Consider the following 24,094-nt stretch of genomic DNA (forward strand, 5'->3'; position numbering starts at 1 on the left):
AAGATCAGACAACACGTATATGTCAGAGTTAGCACTTAAATACAGCCCTTACTGGTTCTGAAGCTAAGCTTAAATCCATTAGGCTTTGCTACCATATTATATAAATTAAACAATGATAACTGACACATATAATACTTTAAAGTGCTATACTGATATTTATACATTACCATATTCAATACATTTATAAAGCATCATAATAACTGCCATTTATATAGAATTTTAAAGTCTGTCCAGCACTTGCATTAGCATTACATGCATTAGCATCTCTAATCTGCAAATATGCCTTCCTGTGGTGAATTCTAGAACCAAAATATATTTTTTTCTTTTGGTTATTTGATCTTATTATTGCATAACACGTTTCTAAGTACCTCAAAAATGAATATTAAATACAGGATTTGCAGAGTGAGGATGTAGAGGATAAGGTAATAGCCATATTACTATTCTTGAGAACTTCTCTTCTTCCTCTTCCTCCTCCTTCTTTCTTCTCTTTCTCACTTTTCCTCCTACTTCTCTTCCTCCTTCCCCCCTCCTCCTCATTTTCTTTCTCCTTTTTAATCTTCTTTCTGTTTCCTCTTCCTTCTCTCCCAGCTTCTTCTCTCCTTTTCCTTTTTTCTTCCCCACCCTCTCCTTTCAATCTACAACTTTCATATGTGAGAAACCAACCATTTCACTGTTAAGCTATTGAATCTCTCAGTATTCTTGCCACAATTTGCTGTCTGCAATTTTATGATGGATTCCCTTGCTTAGTATTCTTATATCCATAACTTTATAGGTCCAGCTGTAATGTGTCCAAGTGAACTAGGAAGTGTCAGATTTAGGATTCTCTTGGTCCCCTGAGTCCAAATCCAACTTAAGAAATTTCTGCTTTATGTAGCTATCAAAATGAAAGCTATATAAAGTGAACTCCCTTGCACTGAATTACCTAGCAAAATTTGACTTAGTGAATAAAGCTGGAGTTAGACACATTCATCCCATTGGCACTGTAGCTGACCATCACGTGAATATCCCAGCTGCTCTGTGGCACTTGCCTTGCAATTAAATAATCAATAGTTATCATGTAAATAGTGAGAATTCACGTGAAATTTGTGACCTGGAAAATAAAGCATTACCAGAGTGACTGCGTTAAATGGTCTGGAAATTATTGGAACCTTCAAATCCACACCATTGGGCAGGTAAGGTTGCTTCTCCATGGCCAGATAGGCCTTTTCCCTCTTTCTTTCCCTCCTGCTACCCCCCTCTGCCTCATTCACTGCAATAAATCCAGACCAGACAACTACTGTTAAATGGAGCTGCCTACAGGTCTCTCCACACATGGGCCTTTGTTGCCCGAGGCTTGTTTTCCTTATGCACCAGGGAGCCTCCCATTGATTTCAGTAGGAAGCTCCATCCAGCTTTCAGAATCCAGCTGGCAAGAAATCCATAGTCTTCTTGCAGCTCATCTGTCAGGCCCTCTCAGTTGAAATCAGGAACAAATGTGGTCCTGAAATAGGGTCATTCTGGACAGGCTAGGTGATTTTCAAGCAGTCTGGTGGGTAGGAGTTGCTTCTGAAGGTAAACATGTCTATGAGGATAGATTTGGGGATAGAGAAGGTCTGGAATATGAATGCATCTCTAAAGAGTGGAGAAAATAAGATTGTCCCGAAGCACCTGTGATTTCATCCTCATAGGGATTTCTCTGTGTGGGAATTCTGTCCACTATTAGAATTCTTTACTATTTAGTAGGTAAATCCTGTGATGCTACTTGAAGGCCATAAAAATTACCTTACTAACTCAGGATGACATTAGTGGTAAGATTGGACCTTAAGCCTAGCATTCCATCAATTATGCTTTATTTCCTTTATATCCAGATCAAAGCACATTTTTAAAGTTAAAAATTATTGTATGTTTAAGTATCACAGAATCATATAATGTTAAAGCTGAAAGTGATTCTGTCACTTTATTACTTGGACACTTTGGTCAAATTTCTTGACTTCTCTGAGCCTCAGTTGCTAAAAGTATGAGAAGAGATGACCTTTTAAGGTCCCTTCTTTTGTTATTATAGCTTTTTATATATAAAACATATGCATGAGTAATTTTTCATCATTGACCCTTGCAAAAACTTCTCTTTCAATTCCCTCCTTCCCTCCACCCCCTCCCCTAGATGGCAGGTAATCCCATACATGTTAAATATGTTAAAGTATATGTTAAATACCATATATGTATACACATTTATACAGTTATCTTGTTACACAAGAAAGATCAGATTTAGACATTAGGTAAAAATAACCAGAGAAGGAAAATTGCATTTTTGCAAGCAAACAATAACAGAAAGAGTGGAAATGTTATGTTGTGCTCCACAAACTCAGTTCCCAGTGTTCTTTCTCTGGATGTAGCTGGTTCTGTTCATTACAGATCAGTTGGAACTGATTTGGATCCTCTCATTGTTGAAGAGAGCCATGTCCATTAGAAATGATCATCATGTAGTATTGTTGTTGAAGTGTATAATGATCTCCTGGTTCTGCTCATTTCACTCAGCATCAGTTCATGTAAGTCTCTTCAAGCCTCTCTGTATTCCTCCTATTGGTCATTTCTTAGAGAACAATAATGTTCCATAACATTCATATACCACAATTTATTCAGCCATTCTCCAACTGATGGGCATCCACTTAGTTTCCAGTTTCTAGCCACTGCAAAGAGGACTGCCACAAACATTTTTGTACATTTTTGTAATTGATGATTCTTGGTGATCTGAGCTTATCCCTTTATTTGACAGATAAGGAGCCCAGAAATAATAAGTGACTTGCGCAGTCACAGAATGGTGGAGCAGAGATTTAAAAGAATCTCAGTTCTCCTTTTTGCCAGTCCAGAGGAAGAAAAGAAGGAAACAAGCATTTATTAAATGTCTACTGTTTTGCCAGGCACTGTGCAAGCACTTAAAAATATGGTCTCATTTGGTCCTCACACCAATGGAAAGTGGGTCCTATTATTATCCCCACTTTGCAGTTAAAGGAACTGAGGGAAAGAGAGGTCAAATGTCTTGTTCAGGGACATACAGCTAGTACATATTTGAGACCAGAGGATTTGAACTCACTAGTCCCAGCACTCTCTCTATTGTACTACCTAGTAGGCTCAAAGCTATTGCTAATTTACCAATTGTTTCTCCAGTTTGGACATCTCTCTGGGAAGTAGGGACTCTGAGTATGTATAGTGTCAGATGATTCCTTAGGACTTGATTTATATAAATATAATCTTACTCACTTTGTGTTTCTACCAAACTGGCACAAAATGGAAACGAATTTCTTAAATTTTTTAAAAGTTTCTTTCAAAGTTCAGTTCAAATAGCACCTTCTATATGTAGCCTCTTGTGATCTCCGGACAAATGTTTTTGTCTGCTATGAAATTATTTTTTATTTATTATGTATATACATATATATGAGTACATGTTGTCCTTCTACATGGAAAACATATCCCTCGAGGGCAGAGATTTGTTTCATTTCTGTCTTTATGTTCTCAGCATTTAGTATAATGCCTGGCAAATAGTTAGAGTTCAAAAAAATAATGGATAGATTGAAAATTGGAAATATCATTTTACATGTCTAACCTAGAGAATTTCTGGACCCTTTAAAACCATTTGGGTCCAACTATATACTCAATGGGAACTTCCTTCTGACACCCACAGATAGATTTCCAGGACAGAGAGCTGGAAGAGACTTAGGAAATCATTTATTCTCCCTATTAATGCCTCTTTGACAAATAAGAAACTTTAGGCCTAGAGTGGTGAAATGACTTGTCCAAAATCACACGGTAGTAAATGACAAATAAAAGAATTTAAATCCAGTTTTTCTGACTATAAATCTGAGGCACTTTTCACTAAATTCTTTCCCTCTACCCTATTTACTCATTCATTCATTCAACAACTTCTTATTAGCTTGTATAAACACACTGCTAAGTAATGGGGAATATACAAAGTGGTCCTTGTGTGCACTCATATGCAATATCTAAAACCACACATATTTCACAGGGAAAGTTAAGCAACACATTTCTGAATTTATTTACACTGACTACATAGTTTTCAGATAATAATTGGACAGCCACAAAAATCCTCTAACCATTTTGTACACCTCTTCCATAATTGTTTTGGCTTTGAGTGGGTGATTTGTTATGAGAGCTGAAATCTATGATAATTCTGATAGCTTCAGACTCAAAACTGATGAGATCCAACTGATTTCAACTCTTCCTCCCCTTTTGGGAATTTTCTTATGTTTCTTTGCTTATATTTACCCATTTTCTTGCTACTTAAATTTTCTACCAGTGCTGGTGAAGAGATTTTTGAACTATTGAGACTCCTCTATCAAAGGAGTAGGATGGCAGAAGACCTTTAGAAGACTAATATACTTTCACAATTAGTCTTTAAAAACCATTTCTATTTAATCAATACTTTTTATTTCTAACTACTGTTCTACTAATGGGAGTGACCATCACATTTGAACATTTCTCCCTAAAGTTGGGTATACTCTGTTGGTGGAAATAGGAATGGGTATATAATGTTCTAGAATTAATTATGCTAGAAAAGTAACTAAACTGTCTATACTCTTTAACCTAATGATCCTACTTTTGAGTGCATTCCCCAAGGTGATCAAAGACAGAATGAAATTATTCTCACCACAACAAAATAGTTATAGAGATAGTGTTAATGCTAGCAAAAAGAGGAAACAAAGAGGATTTCTGTCCTGTTCTGTCAACAAAGAGGTTGAACAAATTTTATTATATGAATAAGATAGAATATAGTTATCTCCTTCCACATCATGGTGGTAAGGGGTACAGCACCGCTGTCATCTGGAAATACCATGTAAAATTTTTTGGCTCTTCCTTCATACCAAAGAATAAGTCTGATCCCTCCCCACTTTATGGGGTGTTTATAGTACTTTATTGTAAAATTGGAGTTAAATATTTGGTTGTAGGTCAATGTTAAATAAAAATCTTTGTGTGTCATAAGCTGCCTTTACATTCTTTTTGCAAACTTTAATTTTTTAAACTTATTTTAATTAAAAAAGAAATGGTATTTCATTATATATATCATATATACCAAATGGTATATATTAAAAATAAAACATTGATATCAAACAATTATATATATACATACATATGTATATATATATACATACATATATATATATATATATATATATATATATATACATATTATGCATTTCTGAGTTTCTAAACTTTTTCTGTCTCATCTGCTGGTCTTTACTTGTCACTGCCTTCTGCAAAACTCCCCTCAAATTTCCATTTAATTTCTTATATTGACCCATGATATACTGAAACCATGATGGGGAAAGTCTTGATATAGAAGGGATAACTGTACTATTGTACCATAGGAAGTACTTGGGAAAACAAGGAAAAGTTTGTACAAACTGACAGAATGTGGAAAACAAAGCCAGGAGAACAATATACCCAATGACTACAATAACACAAATGAAAACAAACCCTGAAAACATCAGAATTCAAATTAAACATGGTATCTGCCTCCAAAAATCTGATTATGAAATATATATCCCTTCTCTCTAGCATCCTTTTATCCAGTAGAGATCTACTGTTGCAAATCACCACTAGAAGAGATTATTCTAGTTTTCTTAGCTACTTTTCTTTAATACAAGTTATAACAACATAACCTGACCATGAGCACTGTGGTTTTGGGAAGTGAAAGTGACCTAAAAAGGAAAAAAACCATTAAAATACTGAAAAATTAGTGCAGCATAATGGATAAAGAGTAGACATTGGAAGTAGGAGCACAGGATTCCTGCTTTGACATACTGGCTTGTGATTCTGGCCTGCTCATTTAAGCTCTCAGTGTTCTAGGGTACTTTCTATCACTATATTTTGAAGAAAGACATCAGCTTGACTTGGTACAGGAAGTTTCCTTACTACAGCAAAGAAATTAATAGGTCCCATTCTTATCATTAATAAAGAATTTTAAAAGTTTCCTCTTATTTTCTGGTTTTGGCAATAAAGAATACATTTTGGTTTTAAAAATTAGAAAGCTGAAAAAAGATGTCAACATCATAACATCATTGTTACTTACATCTCATCTCTCTCTGCTTCCTTCTTCCTCCCTTCCTCCCTTTCCTTTCTTCCTTCCTCTTACTCCTTCCCTTCCTTCCTCCCTCTCTTTGTTCCTTTCCTCCCTTCCTCCTTTCCCTTCTTTTCCTTCCTTCCTTCTTTTCCTTTCTTCCCTTCCTCCTTTTCCTTTTTCCCCTCCTCCCTCCCTTCTTCCCTCCTTCCCTTCCTCTCTCCCTCCTTCTTTCCCTTCCTCCCTCTCCCCTTCTTCCTTCTTTCCTTCTTTTCTTCTTTCTTTCCTTCCTACTTCCTCCCCTTCATCTGATTCTGTCTCTCTTTTTCTATCAGCCTGAAACTCCTTAGGGCCAGAGATAACTAGAATATGCTGGATTTTGATGTTGCTTTTGATATAAATAAACAAGCAGAATCCTCTTTTTCTCAGTTAGGGTGGTTGGCTGTCAGTAAAGGGGAGTGGAGGCAAAGCCTCTAGCATTATTACTTTCAACTACAAGCCAGATGGCCCTATAAAAAAATTCATTGGTTTTCTGGGGGAGGAGAAAAAGTGAAGATGAGGAAGTGTGAGCACAGAAGCTGGAACACCTCAAAGGAAGAGAGGACCTTGTTATAGAACATCAGACTTGGTGTTATAGAAAGCTTTTCTTTGTCCAGACATCCTGCTAAGTGTGGAAGAGAGAAGCTTAGGGGAACTGTCACAATGTGTTAGGATGAGCTGGGACATAGGTAACAAACTTTGATTTGTCAGAGAGCCACGTCAGCAGCTGTTGAAAAATGCAGATAATAGCATCACCCCCAAAGGGACATATGCTACATGTCTCCACATGCCTTATAGAGAGGAATCCTCTTGAAACAATAAAAAGGACATATATATATTATATATAAATTCATATCGATGTCTTTTTTAATGGTATCAACAATTTCAAGAATCTATAAAGGAGAATGCCCATTCAGCACATTGGAAGGACCCTCTGAGTTAAGTGGGAGGTCATAGAAGAGAATCATATAGGATGAGCAGTCTGCAATCTGCCTGATTAAAAAGAAGGCCCACATTGATAAGGTCCCAGATATACTGGAGAATATATTTTACGCAATAAATAAACAGCAATAATTAAAAAAAAACACATACACAATTAAAAAAAAAAAACAACAAACAACAATGACACAAAAAAATACTCCTTGGAAACTCTTACCCCAGTTTAAGATAAATTTTACTATCTAAGATAGGTAAAATTCTGTATCACATATGTACATAGGTATTTATAAGTTGTCTTTTCTATTAGGATATGAGTTCCTTGAAAGCAGGACCTGTTTTTGCCTTTTGGGTGGTACCTAGCATTCATCCTGGTGCTGGGCACAGAGGAAGTTACCTAATGAATGCTTCCTGACTGACTGACAGAATATGGCTACCATTTCCCTGATAGTCATTAAAGTTAGGTCCTGTTCTCTAAGGGTAGCTTTCTTGATGGTGTCTTGCAAGGATAACTATAATGCTTTTAATAGATCCAGTGAAATCCAGCTATGACATCCTACAGGATGAAAGGAAGGGGAACTTGACTCTGTAATCAAGGGCCCAACTTCAGTTGAGAGGGAGGGGACTGAGGGAGAAGAGCAGCTCCTGTGACTGATGAGTAAGTCCATCCTTCACCCCTAGTAAGAAAGATGGGAGCCTTCTCTCATTAGACACATCGTTAAACTTGTCCAAAGGAGATTGCGCCTCTGCCAGTGCGTGCTTTAGAAACGGGCCTTTGGGAATCCATCTTGACCACATGCCTTTTCTAATTTCATGCCCTTAAACCATCATTCATCTCTGACAATTCTGTCAACTTGGCCTATTAAATTTCCACCTATTAAGTTTTCAGATCTCCTTTAGTAAATGCATATGCTCCCAACCAGCCATTACTCCCCAGATAACTAGAGAGTCATCTATAAAAGAAGATGATAATTTATGATAATAGAAGATAGGACCTATTGTTTGGCTGGTGTGAGGAAAGTGCTTTGTAAACTTGAAAGTGCTAGATTAATGTGAACTGGGAGCACTTAAGAGTAGCAGGGGTGTTCGGTGAGGGAAGCAGAGGTTCAGTGTTGCATAGACTGGAAAATCCAAGATTCAGATTCTTCCTCCAAACATATACTAGCTGTGTAACTATGTCCAAGTCTCTTCACCACAGAGTGCTCCAGGCAACAAGGACTAAGGACAGATTAGTAGTTTGGTATATGGAATACTGAGCCTACGGTCAGGATGGACAAAATTCAAATCCTGCCTTTTACTAGCTATATGATTTTGGGCAAAAACACTTAACTTTCCTTTTCTCAATTGTAAATTGGGGATAATAATTGCACCTACCTACAGGTTATTTGAAGATCAAATGAGATATTTGTTAAGCACTTAATAACAATGCCTGGTCCTTGGTAGGTATTATATAAATGTTAATTATTATTATTATTATCATTACTATTAAGTTGAAAAAGAGTTGCTAATCTGCATCAATGGAGGGATGGAGGGAATTTTTGTGCAGAGTTTCTTTCATTGATGAAATCACAGATCTAGATTTATTTTTAAAAAATCGTTAATATTTACATGGTTGAAATAAACAAATGAACAAGGATTTATCAAGTACCTGTTTTGTGCCAAAACCTGTGTTTAGTGTTGAGGATCGAAATATAAAAGGATCTAAATTCTTTTGTTGGGTGTAATGGGGGGAAAGAGAGGGAGGGAACACCCTGAGTGAGCCAAGAAGAATATAAATCCATTAGCAGGCAAGATGCATAAAGTGTAGACCAGCAGTTCAATAACACTTGTCTAATTATTTTAACATCATTGTGTCCTCAAGAAACTTAAATACAATACATACAGGAATATATGGGAAGCTGGGGGGCTGGGGAATGGAGTTTTTGGAGCACACATGAGAGCCCATGCATTTCTGGTTTGTATCATCCAATATTATTCCTCCTTGGTCTTATTTTTTCATTTTCGTAAATAGGTATAATGAAGCATGTACTTCCAGTTCCCTTCAATAAGATCCAAAGAGAAGAAATCATTTACCTTCCCATATCACCACAATGAGAGCTGGGAATGTGGATTCAGGTTGTTTGAATCTTAATCCCAACTTTCTGCAGGACTGAGTTTTTGATTTTGTCTGAAAAGGAGATCATATTTTGTGTGCTTCTTTTTCTTTCTGTATACCTGGAAAGTGAAGATGATAGAATCAGCTGTAGATCAGCAAGATCGAAGCTAGCTAATGTTACTCAACATCCCAGGAGGCTCAAATTACTTTATTCTCTAGAAAAGAAGGAAAATAGGGATGAAAGAAAAACAAGTGAAATAGGTCACAATGGCTTAATGGGAAGACACCTAAGGGTTTGTTTTTCTTACAGAGGGAGACAAGGCTGCATTCATTCATTCCACAAATGTTATTGAGCATCTACTATGTATAAGGAACCGGGGGAGGTACATGGTCCCTGCCCTCATTTAATGAAGTACAGAAATCAAGTTTGGAAATCAGATAAGAGACTTAGTAAAAGTATGATCCCAATTAAAAGGATCTAAATTCTCATTTCCTTGCTTTTGTTGGGTGGAATGGTGGTGGTGGGGAGAAATGCCCTGAGTGAGCCAAGAAGAACATAAATCCATTAGCAGGCAAGATGCATAAAGTGTAGACCAGCAGTTCAATAACACTTGTCTAATTATCTTAACACCATACATATTACAGAACCTCCCAGCAAAATGAGTGAGAAAATAAGGGGGAAGGTCACACATAGTGCAGCAGTGCCCCTGCCTGAGAGAAAGAGAGAATGAAGGAGCAGGGGAACCTGAAAGCAGAGGATGGAGGATGGGCAAAAACAAGTACCACAAAGTCACTTAATCTCTTAGGGTTTCCATTACCTCATCAGTGAAAGGGTCACTGACACTTTACTTGCTTAAAGGCAGAGGGCTACAACCAGATGATGTCTTGAGATCCTTCTTGTCTCCAAGAAGTATAGTTCTAAGACTTTTTTGGGAGTTCAAGTATAATTTCCTGAGTCATAATAATTAGCAATAGAAAGGCAGCATAGATAAGTAAATGGAGAGCTGGCTTCAGAAGCAACAACATCTGGGCTCCAGTTATTCTCCCGACATATAATAATAATAGCTAACATTGAAAAAGCACATAATAAATAATACAGTGCCAGGCACTGTACTAAAAACCCTTTTACAAATATCTTTTTTGATTCCTTGCAACCTTGGGAGTTAAATGCTATTATTATCCCCATTTTATTGATGAAGAATACTGACATTAAAAAAAAAAATATGTGACTTGCCCAGGGTCATTTAGCTAGGAATTATCTGAGGCTTCATTTGTACACAGGTCCTTCCAACTGAGCCCAACACTTGCAGCACATCACCACATTCTATTCAATTCCCTTAGCTTCTCAATGCCCCAGCTACTTCTAGGAGATTGTAAATTGCATATTAGACTCTTATTTGCATTGGTAGAAGTAATTTCCTATATTTATCGAATTACAGATCTGGTTTTCAAAAAGTATCAGTAACCAGTTTTTCAGGATTAGAGAAACTGCTTCAGCAGGAGGTAAGTTCTTTGAAGGAAGGAGTGTCTCATTTTTGCACACAGCACTATAGGTGCTTAATAAATGTCTGAATTCAATTGCCTTTTTTTGTTTGTTTTGTGCTCCATCTGTGATTTGATTAGTGTGGGAGCTTTGGATGATAGAGGAAACACATTCTCTCAATGCAAATCATCATGCATTCTGTGGCTAGAGAAGTAGTCAGAGGCTGTGGGCAGTTGAAATAGAACAGCTGGATTTGGGGTCAGAGGACTTTTCTATGTGATCTTTAACCTTTCTGAGCTTCAGCTTCCTCATCCGGAAAATGAGTAGGCTAGATTTAATGAACTTTGAGGACTTTTAAAACTTGAAATATGAGAACTTATGAGCTTGATTAAAAAGAACTGTGTGGAGGTACTAAAAGTAAGTTCTCATTGCTGGTCTTTATTAAAGGCAGAACTTGAACGATGCTCCTCCTGGTTCTCTATTCACTTTGCTGTGCTGCTTCTCTAATATGATAGCAAATCATTCTCCATTGTGAGGATCATAACCAAGCCTTCCAAGCTGGACTCAGTCCACAAATGCAATTTATGAGCCCTTCAGGCAAGAAAGTCCTCTTGGAAAAAAGTGATTCATTGCATTTTCCCTTTGTCTCAGTTTGCCAACACACTGAAACTTAATTTCCAAAGTTAGTTCTCACTTTCTAAAGCCAGATACCTACCTCTTTTTGTTTTATGAGTGGGCTGGCTGCCCAGTCAGTCTGGTCCTAAGGAGAGCAGTGGGGGAAGGTTTCAATTCAGCTAAGCAAAGGAAGGCTTTCTACCCAGTCTATGGACCGGCCAAGATCTATATGGAGAGAGTAACAGCTATGCATTTCAGATACCTCTTGTTTTTGCCCCTATTCCTATCCCACACATCCTACAGCGTAATGTCTTTCTGAAAAAATCAAAAAGAAAATAAGCAATTTGGAGTCATTCAGTGTTTAAATTTAGCTAAGGCAAAACCAAACCAAAACAAAACAAAAAAACAAAAAAACAAAAAAAAAACCAAACAAAAAAATCGGGCATGTTGTACTGCATTATTTTTCCAAAGAGAGAGAACACTATGAACATAGTTAGCATTGGTCCCAAGTTATATGTTTCCCTAAAGTTAAGGCCTTAATAGAAAAAATAAGTTAAATAATTAGGACTATATTTCCCTTTGCCCCTTTTGTTAAGAAAAAGAGTAAGGGATCTCTCTCTCTCTCTCTCTCTCTCTCTCTCTCTCTCTTTTTCTTCCTCCTTCTCTCTCTCTTTTTCTTCCTTCCTTTTCTTTCTTTTTTCCTAGTTTGAATTCCCAGAGTGGGGGATTAACTAACTTAATTACATAGTCTTGTAGTTAATGCTCTTAAAAGATGCTTGTAGGATCTGGGAAATAGAGGGTGGCTGATGGAAAGACAATGGGTATGGTGTTAAACAAGCTTTCCCAGGTCTCTAAATATAAAAAACAATGAGGAGCCCCTTGCTCAGACAATGAGGGGAGGCAGAAACAGGATCAGAGGATTGTGGGAGGGTTTTTGTTTGTGTTTTTGGCTTGTTTTCTGACCTATATGTAAACTGCCTGTTCTGTTTTTGCCATTTGACAGCCTCCTCCCTCCCCTCCACCTTATCATCATTCCACCAGATGTGCCAACAGACCTTTGGACCAATAAAAAAAAGAAGCCTTCTCTCTCTTTACGTGTTTCCTCACGCTGTCACAAATTGCAAAAGAGAAGATGAGATAAAGAAAAGGAACCTCATGAAGAAGGGGTTGAGGTGGGGATGAGGAAGAAAACATTGAATTCACCTCCCAGGGAGAAGAAAGCAGTCCAAGAAAATGGGGACAAATTGACACACAGATGATGCTGGGGAAGGGAGGGAGATAAATCATGCTAGAGGAGATCTTTAAAGCGGAGGGATAATCCTTGAGGATAGTTGCATAGGAGAGCAGCTACCCTTTCATCAGCATTGTCCAGAAAGATTGGCTCCCATATGCCAAGCTTGGAACTACTCTAGCATACACTTCATGAAGAATTTCCCCTAGGGCCCATTTTCATGAATGAAATGTTTGCTGTGAAGCTGGTGTCTTGATTTAAGTCAATTTTGTTCAGTGGGAACAGAAGCTCAGCTAGGCTGCCGGCTTTCCAAGAGAGTTTTATAGATAAATCGGTAGTTATTTTCTCCCTGTATTTCACTTACTGCTCATCCTACTTTTGTATCAGAGCTGCCTACAAGACCTCTGTTTATGCTTGGATCTCCCTGAAAGGTCTCTAGTCCTCTCCATTTTAGGAGCAACATGCTGTATAGGGTGAAACAGGAATGAGGGTGAGTTGAGTCAGGTTTTAGTTCCACCTCCACCATGGAAGTTGTGTAATTTAGGCAAGTAGCTTAATCTCTTTAAATTTTCATTAGCTGTTGTTAAATGAACAGGTTGGAAAGTAATATGCAATTATGCTTGAAAAAAACTGACTAAAATGTCCTTATCTTTTGACCAGAAATCTCATCACTAAATATATAACCCACTGAGGTCAAAGACAAAAAAGGGTCCCATATGTGCTGATATATTTATAGCAACAAATTTTTTTTGTGATAGTGAAGAAATAGAAAAAATAGATGCCTATTGATTGTGGAATGGCTAATTTAATGTTGGTACATGAATGTGATGGAACATTACTGTGCTGTGAGAAATGTTGACTGTGAGATTCAGATTAGCATGAGAAGTTTTATATGAACAAAATAACTGCAACTGTATAAATGGAAAGAACCACAATAAAAGGAAACTGGATATTTTGTGATCTTAGTGATCAAACTTGACTTGAGAGAAGAGATGAACCGATGTAACTTGTTTCTTCTTTGTAAAGGTGTACGGGGGAAGGAGTGCCTATGGCTGTGGAACACTGCATATGGTGCCAGAGAGGGTGCTACATAAGGATGGTAGGATGAAAGATCTTGAACTAGAAGGGACCTCAGAGGCCAAATTCTTTGATAATCCAGTCCTTTATTTTATAGAAGAGGGAGCAGAGGTCTAGGGAAGAGAAATAATTTGTTCCTGGTCACAAAAATAATAAATGTTAAAGGTAAGATTTGTACCTGGGTTCTTTGATTCCAGAGTCCCTGCATTTTCTTACCTGTCACATTGCCTCCTCTGCTCTGAGCTTTAGCCAAAGGAAAATGTCTTAAACCTCTGTGAGCCTCTGTTTTCTCATCTGTAAAGAGAGATAATAATACCCAAAGTATTTCTCTCTAAGGGTGGTTGCAAGGATAAAATGAAATAATGTATTTACAACACTTTGCATGCCTTAAAGTGCTAGCTGTTAAATATAGATGTCAATTATTATTATCTATTTCTTGTCTTCATATCCTTCCATATTTGAGGCACAGTCTCAATTATGAGCCTCTGAAACACAAGAGTGCAGAGGTCTAACAGTCCCATCCCAGCACATGGTGGTGTATGTCATGTCTTACTTTATATTTCTCATTTTTAAATAATGTATGAGTAAGACTACTTGATTTCTTTAGCATGATTGGTCAATTATCTCTGATGCAATGGCTTATTGGGCCATTCCTTGGTGCTGCAAAAGAGCTGACTAGTTTATGCTGATTCACCCAACTTATAACATTCATGCTCATTCTCTGGTTGCCCCCAGTCAGGGCAAGATGATCTCTGTGTCTGCATTTTCTGGCTGGTTGAATTTTTAGCAATAGTCATGTGTCTGTATATTCTACTATTCAAGGGTTTAGAGACTCAGGAAGCCAAGAACACTGAAGAAATAGTTCATGTAACTTTAACCCAATAAAAGTACATTTATTCACCCTATAAACAGTTCAGTTGATCAGTAAGTAGCATGATCCTTGGTTCAACTCTGATACCTAAGATAAATATCAACTGAGTGAGACCCAGGGACTATATTTTCTGTTTCTTAAGACTTCCCTATCCTATTACTAGACCTATACATAAACCAAAGAAAGCAAAGAAACAAGAAAAGGACCTATATGTGAGAAAATATGACAGCTGATTTTGTGGTTCTAAAAAACCAAACCAAAACAAAACTGGAAACTAATGATGGTGCCCATCATTAGGGGGAAGTTTGAACAAGTTGTGGTATTTAATAATTTAATGGAAAACTATTGGGTTATAAGAAATGAGAAAAAAGATGGTTTGAGAGTGCCACGGAAAGACTTATATGAATCTGAATCTTAAAGAGTAGAAGGTGGTGTCATCCAGGCAAATGCTAAGTAAGGATAAAAAATCATGTATGGAATACATATGTAATGCTAAAATATTATTCTGATTATTAGTTTTAACAATCTCCCTATAAACCTTCCTTTGCCACTTCAATATTTTGATGACCTATAATTTTCTTGATGTGGATACTCTCTCAAGTGGTGCTATTTGCAATCCATTCATGCCTTCTTATTAATGTGATTTTTGTCCACTCTTGCCATAAATTCAAAAAGCCTTTAATACTGACGGCCTTACTATATAGATCTCTTTTCAGCGTGTGTTTATGAATGGAATATAAAGGCTATTCATTGATCATCCTTTACTTTTTATGTGACAGTAGGATAATACATTTGTTTTTTTTATTTTTTAAGCTTTATATATTTTAAAATTAATTTTATAATTATAACATTTTTTTGACAGTACATATGCATGGCTAATTTTTTACAACATTATCCCTTGCATTCCCTTCTGTTCTGATTTTTCCCCTCCTTATCTCCATCCCTCCCCTAGATGGCAGGCTGTCCCATACATGTTAAATATGTTATAGTATAGGATCATAAATTTGGAGCAAGATGGGACCTTAGAAGCCACTGAGTACAAACCCATTTTAGATGAGGAAACTGAGGCTTGTTGAGGTTTAAGTAACTTTCCCACCATCAAATAGCTACTTAAGTGTTTGAGATAGCATTTGAATCAAGGTCTTCTTGACTCCAAGACTAGTGTTCCATTTACTAAGCCATCATACTACTTATTGACTATTCTTCTTTCTTTTATGATCATATCCTTTATGCCACAATAATATCTTGCTATATTGTGTCCAACAAACTTTTCTCTAAAACCTGGAAGTTTTATTTGCTCAGACTGTGGTAATATATGTCTTATAGCCACACACCAATAATCAACCAATCAATAAGCATCTATTAAATGTTTATTATGTTCAAAGCATTATGCTAGATCTTGGAAAAACAAGTAACACATCACTAGTAGAATATGAATTCAATAAGGATAGGCCTTTGTTTCAGAGAGAATCTTGGGGTCATTAAAAACACTGCATAATTTCCCAAAGGAAATCCAACTCACTATCCTCCTATTCAATTCAGGCCCCACTTCATTGTCCACCTGCAAGGTCTGATTAAATTCTATGGGCTTTTGGACCACCTCTGTGGGTCTTCCATCTAACTGCAAGTGAGTATAGACAATAGACATTCTTTCTACACTTGTTTTTTCCTATGTGAATGGTTAGGCTGAACTCTTGAGTGATTGTAGATCACATTTAGGAGCTTCTGTAGTGTTCTAAGTTGTTGTTATTGTTCAGTCAGATCTGATTCTTCATGACTCTATTTAGGGTTTGATTAGCAGAGATGTTGGAGAAGTTTGCCATTTCCTTCTTCTGCTCAGGAAATTGAGGCAAACAGAGTAAGTCACCTGTCCAGGGTCACACAGCTAGTAAGTGTCTAAGGTCAAATTTGAACTCATATCAGGTCAGGTATTCTATCCACTGTACCATCTAGCTGCCCCAGTGTTCTGAGGTTTGGTGCAAATAGTACAAATAGGAGTACCTGAAGGATCTTACCATCTATGGAGAATACTCTTGTAATGATATTCTCCATGAAAATGGCAAACACCTTGGAAAGCACTTAATATGGCAGCAGTGGGAAAAGTGAAGAAGAAAAAGATCCAAGACATGTTTGAGGATTGATTTGACAAAACTATAAGTTGAGTATGGTGGAGGAGGTAACTTTTCCTCAGGGCACTGGTTTCAGCCCATTTCAGGGTTGTTTCTCTGCCAATCCACCATGTCCTTCTGCATCTTGGTCCTCCTGTCTAGGTGCTGGAATGTCACCTCCCAGTCTTTTGAAATTAAGCTTCATTCCCAGAGCCCTTCTCAACAGATCACTGCTTATTTACTATTTCCAGAGCTGGATTAAGAGGTTAAAAGCAGAATAAGCCATCATTGCTTACATGGGCAGGACATACCCTGCCATGTCAACTCATAATTCAAGGCTGAAGACATTTGTGCCTATTTCTGGCTCAAATACACTCATTCCGGTCCCTGTTCACTGACTCTCTTTCTGGAGTTTACTCATTCTTTCAGGGGCCCAAAAACAAGTTTGTATAAATACTCAAACCTTGGTTTGGGGGCCGGGGTCCATAGTACTGAAATTGTGGTTGGGCAGAGGGAAGTTTTGAAGGCTGCCTTTGCAGAACTTGCTGACCTAATTCCACTCTTGCTGCTGAAGAGGCCCATGGGTTTCAGTTCTTTGCTTTCATCAGCCATCCTGAAGGTGATTGTAGCCTGGTAATGTATTATTTTCATTCTGACTGGCTCTTTCTCCATCTCCTGTGAGAATGCTTCATAATTACAAGCTTGAATGAGAGGCAGTATGGTGTAGTGGGCAGAGAAGTGGAATTAGAATCAGAAAAACTTTGTTTTGAATCTTACCTCAGAACATTTATTAACTGAGTGACTATGAGCAAATCAATTACTGACCCTCTCTGGAGCTCAGTTTCCTCACTAGGAGTATGAAAAAGCTAGACTTAATGGCCTTTAAAATCCAGCTCTACATTTATGACTATTAGTAGGAAAAGACCTCTCTTTTAGGATTAGATCCAGACTTAATACATGCTTTTTTGGGGAGGGGGGGAAGCATCAAGCTAACTAGGGTTTAGGCCACAAGCCTCTAAGCTTATCTTGATTTTGCTTGCCATGGGAAAAGCCAGGTACTCAAAACCCCACTCCTTCTGGGGATGCCCACTGTAAAGTTTCCCAGTGGTGGGCCGGTCCTTGGTGAGCCGTCATTGCGTCAATTCCCCTGGGCCTGCAGATGGCATGAATCCCCTCTCAGAAGCGGAGCTGCCCAGTAAGAGGTGTTCCGGGTGCAACCTCATCTGAGCCAGCTCCACATCCTGCCCCTCGCACCGGCCCTCAGTGACTCAGATCTCCTCCCCCGCCCCTAGCATCTGGCTGGAGTTTGTTTACAGCCTGGTATGCTGCTCTAGCCACAGGTGGTCTGACTTTTGGTGCAAATAAAAGTTTGTCAACGGTTTCTCTCCTTGGTTTTTGACTTATCTAAACAAAATTAAGCTGTGGGGAGTCCATTAATAAAAGACTTCTATTGCAAAGCTATTGGCACTCTGTAAGGCATTTTGGAGGCTGAGCAAGCAGGAAGATCAATATTATTTAGAATGAAATAACAGGGCAGATATTACTCAGGGGACTTTGACTTCTAAGTATGAGAGGGAATAATAGATTTTCTTTGGTTCCTTGAAATGAAAGAATATGATGAAATAGCATATTAGAATCTATTTTTTTTTAAACTGCAAAAAAACATCCTGAAGAGATTCTACATGGCTATTCCCTCACCTTTTTACCTTCTCCCTATTCTCTTTCCTCTCCCCTCTTTCACTTATTTTCCCTCTATTCTTTCTTTTTCCCTCCTCTCTTGCTCTCCCACCCTCCTTTTCCTTTTCGCCCCTTCTCATTTTCTTTTCTCTCCTATTCCCAGCTTCTAGATTTCTCTCTATAGTATCTCAATGAATCAATCAACAAACATTTGTTACATTTCTCCTATGTGCCAGACAGTCAGAAATAGAGGAAACATTTCAACCATTGATAAGAAACAGGAAATAAAAAGGGATATGAGCTTGTTTGAATGAAAAGACACAAACCACTTGACTGAATTCTTGACTATAATTCTCTGTTGAATCTGCTTTGTGCCCTGAATGAGTTTAAGGGGGAATGGGAAGAAGAAAAAGGCCAGGGACATTTCATGGTTCTTAGGTGAAAGGAGCTAATGAGAAATCATCCCTCATTCTCTAGCCCAGACCTCTGACTTGTCTATTGGAGTCTGTGATAGAGAAGGGTGGGAAGCCACCGGGAATTGTTTTAGGAAGCTGGTCAATTTAACATTGGGCATTTTGCTTTCCATCTCTGTCACTGAAGCTAATTAACCTACTAGCTGGGGAAACTCTAGGGGAGCTAATTGGCTCATTGTTGAAGAAGCAGTAGTCAAGGGGGAGAGCAGGGGCCCTAGCAGCCCAGGCGACTGCTGAGATGGCAGACTCGTTGGAGACTTGGTCAGTGTGAGACCCAGCAACCTTCTTAGACCTGAGGGCAACCAGTAGGACCAAATAATGTCCTTAATGGCCATAGGAAGGCCTTAGGAATGGGCAGAGGAGGCAGAAGAATGAGAGAGAAAATGGAAAGAAAAGGGAATTTATAGGATTATAGATTTAGAACTAGAAGATCCTCACAGCTGTCTTGCCAATGCTTCCATTTTACAGATGAGGAAAATAAGAAAGAAAATAAAGTGGAAGGACAAGAGTAAAGATAGGGTGCACACAGTGGGGAAATTACTGATAGATTTTCATGAATAATTGCCTCAGTTTCTACCCCTTGAAATGGGTTATTTCTCACAGGAATCTGAGGTATCAAAATCTCATCATGATAAGATTATTTGGGTTATTGAAGGCTATGGCAACAGAATGGAAAACTGGTAATAGAAAGATTTGTGATATAGCTCTTCATACTTCATATCTGTATTCCAAGGACTGGCTTAACTAAGTTTAAGAAGTTTAAGGGTTGCTACAAGGTGATTTTTTTTCTTTTTTTGGTCCTAACAAGTCCTTGAAGGATATCTACCAAGTGTATAGAGAAGTTGTGGTCTATCTCATAGGGGAGGATATAGCTACACTGGTGAAACCATAGATCCAAAGCCAATCATATCTATCAATTCTGGTCCTTTAGTCAAATTACACCAAAAATATTGAGCCAAATTCAGTTGAGGGAAAGTGCTAGTTAAGAAGAGACCTAGGGGAGAGAACTCAGAACACATGAGAAAAGATATTAGCAGCTCGAGAGAACACTGCTGGGGGATAGGGATCAGGATGGGGCCAGGGACTCAGCTGGGGTGTGGCAGTGGGAGAGGGAGAGGAGTCAACCTTCCCATTTGGTAGCTTATTATTTTAACTAACTAGGTGCTAAGCTCAGTTGTTCCTGCATGCTGAAGGAGTAAACATGCTGTCAGTGACTGAGATATTTTGGGAACTTTGGATCAAAGGCCTAATGATTTTCCCCTAGTTGTGGTTCTACATAGACCACTGAAGTATTAATATAAAGCAGCAGAAAGCAGGGAGAGGCTTCTAGAGGCCACTTGGACCATTTCTTGGCCTTTAGGCAAGGGGATAATTACAATATTCAAATTAAACTTATAGCATAGACATTTTTACTGTTCTGTTTTATGAAGAATACTAGGCACTGGGAGAGATGGAAACATAAAGTAGATAGGCCCTTGACCTAAGGAAACATATATATGTATATATCTATATCTCTCTTTGTGTGTGTGTGTGTATATATATAAATATATGTATATATATTAGATATAAAGATATATATATCTATATGCAAGATATGCAATATATATCTCCTATATTTTTACTGAATTATATATATGTATATATGTCTAGTAGGGATATAGAGTATATATGTATATACATGTATATATAAATATAGTGTATTCAACACACATACACATATATAGCCTAGTAAAGATATAGGTACAAATATATATGCATATATATTATATTATGTAAAATACATGTACACACATATATGGGAAATTTTATTATACATATACAGTCTATAGAGATATGTATCTATATGTATATATATTATGTATATAACACATTCACACACACACAAAGGATATTTTAATATAAACATACTTGCATTACTCCTCCCTCCTCCCAAAAAGTGAGTGCAATTTATTAAAGCTTCAAACTGCTCTGTCTTTGATACAACTTATATAGATAACTGTAACATTAAATAATATATATTAAGTATATACAATTTGACATATCTATCACACATATCCTCTGTTACCCCAAGGAAGTTATTCAACTTCTAAATATATCAAGTTACTTTCTAAACTACACATTTGCAAAGAAGACAGCAATCTATATTGGTAAAGAGGTCCCTCACAAAGAGGTCTGATCAAAAAAAATGTGAAAATTAGCATCTTGGATTCTAGAAAAGATATAAACATTAAATAAGCCATGTCTCTAAACCCCAGAGAGTTCACAATCTGGTAGCACAGAGCATATACACACTAATGATTAACTAGTTAGATAATAGACATAGATAACTATAATATTAAATAATGTTATGTATTAAGAAATATACAAAATAGATTTTCTGTACCATCTGAAAAGAAAGGATTATTGACTGCATTTGAACTGGGTCTTAAAGGGTGGATAGGAAAGATATGGTTTGGACATTGCAAGGGATCCAGAACAATTGTTGTTGTTTGTTTTTCATTTTCAAAGAGGACAATGATATAACAGGTGATGTTTTGATTTGTGCCTGAACTAGATTTAAGGGAGGCAGAGTAGCCCAAAATCATCAGCCTTCCTCTCTCTTCCAATGACAGGACAGAAGTCAGGACAGTGTTCCTAGATGATCTTGGCTAACCAAACTCTCAGCACTTCACAGAACATGCTTCAGCTGCCTTCATGGGCACTGGAACAAATTGTTCTTATCCATCCATTCCCCCGGGATAGACACCCTCCTAACTTATCAAGGGATCTGAGATCCTTTGCATGCTATAGCTTCTTACCTATAGGTAAGATAGGGGAGGATATAACTACATTGGTGAGATCATAGATCCAAAGCCAGCCATGTCTATCAATTCTGGTCCTTTAGTCAAATGACACAAAAAAAAAAATGAGGCAAATTCAGTTGAGGGTATAGGTAAGGATTGAGTGTTAGGTAGACATCAAAGATGAATGAGCAGCTTTTTTAAGGGCTTGGCAGTCCTCACACCAGAGGGACTAGTCCTCCTTGAATATTCCATGTACCCTGGTTGAGAACAATATGAGCAAAAATAAGGAGATGGGATAGTATGAGACAGGAAAAATACAGTGTAGTGTCAGATAGATAGATAGATAAACAGATAGATGACAGAATATTTTTAAGCACTTATGTGCTAGCCATTCTGTTTAGTATTAAGAATACAAATATAAGAACCAAGAAAGTCCTTTCCCTCAAAGTGTTTACATTCTATTGAGGGAATCCTCACTATGCAGAGGGAGCAGAGAATGGGGACCATAGGTACTCTGGTGAGCAAACAGCCATGAAGGAACATGGAGGATTGGACCCTGGGTAAGGTAAGACAAAAGTTCTGGGGGGTAGGGAAAGGGATGAGGATGATGTCAGGCATGGTGAGGAAATAAATTGATTTGAAGGCAGCTCAAAGTCCAGTTTTACCACTTATTTCTGCACAACTCTGGGAAAATTGTTTAACTATTGTGGACCACAGTATTTATGTTTGATATTCAGTATTCATGAAGAGAAGAATATATGAGATAAAGCTGAAAAGATATGATTGTGCCAGTTTGAGGAGGGCCTTGAATGCCAATGTAAGGAATTTGAACTTGATTTAGTAGAAGCTATTTGGAAGGTTTTGAGCAGAGGATGGTCATGATTAGATAGATCTGTGTACAAAAGAAGTAAATGGATTGGGGAAGGGGCAGGGATTGATGGGAAAAATGGTGGATTGAAAGGAGAAGAGGAGGTCCTAGGGACCAAGAGGAGATTACTGTAATAGCCCTGATTGTTGTAATGCAGACTGAGGTGAGAGTAGGGTAGATAAAAGGTTTTTGTGAAGCAAAAGTGATACCATTTAATTATTGATTGTAGGTATATATTAGTGGTACAATCCCTGTAGTCAGGAAGACCTGATTTTAAATCCAGGTTTACACACTTACTAATTGTGTGACCTGGGGTAGGTCACTTGACTTGTTTGCCTCAGTTTCCTCATCTGTAAAATGGGGATAATAATTGCACTTACCTTCCAGGATTATTGTGAAGATCAAATAAGATAATAATTGTAAGGCATTTAGCACATTGCCAGGCATATGATAATTGAAGAAGGACAGAATATTGAGGAATACCAACATTAAGGAATTAGGAAGGGGATGTGGTAGCAATGAAAGAATCAGAGAAAGAAGATCTGGGAGAAAAATCAAGGTGTAATGTTTCAGAAGCCAAGGGAAGATATAGTATGTTGAAGAGACTGGTGGTAATCATTGTTGGTAACTACAGAGAGCGACAGGAGGTTTGTTGAACAGTCCTCACATGAGTTCTGGCCTTCCTCTGACAAATACTGGCAGTGTGACTGATAGTCATATTATAGATATGGATAGAGCACTGACTCAGAAAAACAATGAATCCTATCTTAGATACTAGCTATATGATTCATTTTCCTCATTTGTATTTTACAAGTAGATAGAATTGGATTCAGTGATCTTTAAGACAACTTCCAGCTCTAAAATTACGAATTTTCCAATGCAGGAAAGTAGTTGGGCTGTGTGGTTTCCTCACGGGGAATTCTCTCCATCAGTGAAATCACACATTGAACCAGAAAGTTAATGGGGACCCCAGAGTAGAGTTGTTTCAGTAACATAGGTGTTTCCTATTTTTAAAGCTATCCAAAGAAGCTGATTCAACAGGCTTTCTTTCACTAGCATGCTCCCATGACTTATGGTTCACAGGGTCAGGAAATTCTTTCTTTATATTGACTGAGATTATTTCTCCTGCTGATATTTTTAACTTACTTCCTCCTTTTTGTTCAGAGGGGAGATGAGGAACAGCTGGTCAGTAGAACCTCTAAAGATTGCAGGAAGAAAGCAGTGTTTTGTGCTTGGAAAGGCTGGGGAAGGTCAGCAGTAGTTTAATATAGACCTTTCTTATTGTTTTTGTTTTCTCTCCATGCTTTTTTTCATAACACAGAAGTCCTTTGAGTACATGATTATAGAAAAGTAGGGCAGTGACTTCTTGATTATAAATATGCAAATCAAACAAAACCAGGTACTGCAATGGATACAATCTTGGGTCTGGATTCAGGAAGACTCATTTCCCTGACTTCAAATCCAGGCTCCTGATTGTGTCACCTTGGGGAAGTCACTTAACCCTGTTTGCCTTAGTTTCCTCAGCTATAAAATGAGTTGGGGAAGGAAATGGCAAGCTACCCCAGTATCTTTGCTAAGAAAACCCCACACAGAGTCAGGAAGAGTCTGATGAGTTAAAAAAACAATATGTGGCATAAGGAACTAACTACCTCCTTTCCTTCTTTTGCCTCTACCTCATTTGTATTTTGTGTTTTGCAAGTTCATGTTATTATTTGTTGTTGGTCAGTCATTTCTGACTCTTTGTGATCCCAAATGGATTACCTCTGTTGGTGACTGGAGACACAGA

At 37.7% G+C, this 24,094-nt stretch overlaps 1 long non-coding RNA gene across 2 annotated transcripts in view; it reads left to right on the forward strand.

Annotated features, from left to right (window-relative positions):
• LOC141559566 (uncharacterized) overlaps nt 1-13,484 on the forward strand; it is a 163,729-nt gene extending 150,245 nt beyond the window's left edge. For both annotated transcript variants that reach the window (XR_012487493.1, XR_012487494.1), the window contains exons 2-3: nt 10,562-10,625; nt 12,224-13,484. This is a non-coding gene — a long non-coding RNA (uncharacterized LOC141559566). The remainder of the gene's footprint in view (nt 1-10,561; nt 10,626-12,223) is intronic.
• The last annotated feature ends 10,610 nt before the right edge of the window (nt 13,485-24,094 follow it).

Source organism: Sminthopsis crassicaudata, chromosome 3 (genome assembly GCF_048593235.1).
Source record: "Sminthopsis crassicaudata isolate SCR6 chromosome 3, ASM4859323v1, whole genome shotgun sequence".
Taxonomy (NCBI): domain Eukaryota; kingdom Metazoa; phylum Chordata; class Mammalia; order Dasyuromorphia; family Dasyuridae; genus Sminthopsis; species Sminthopsis crassicaudata.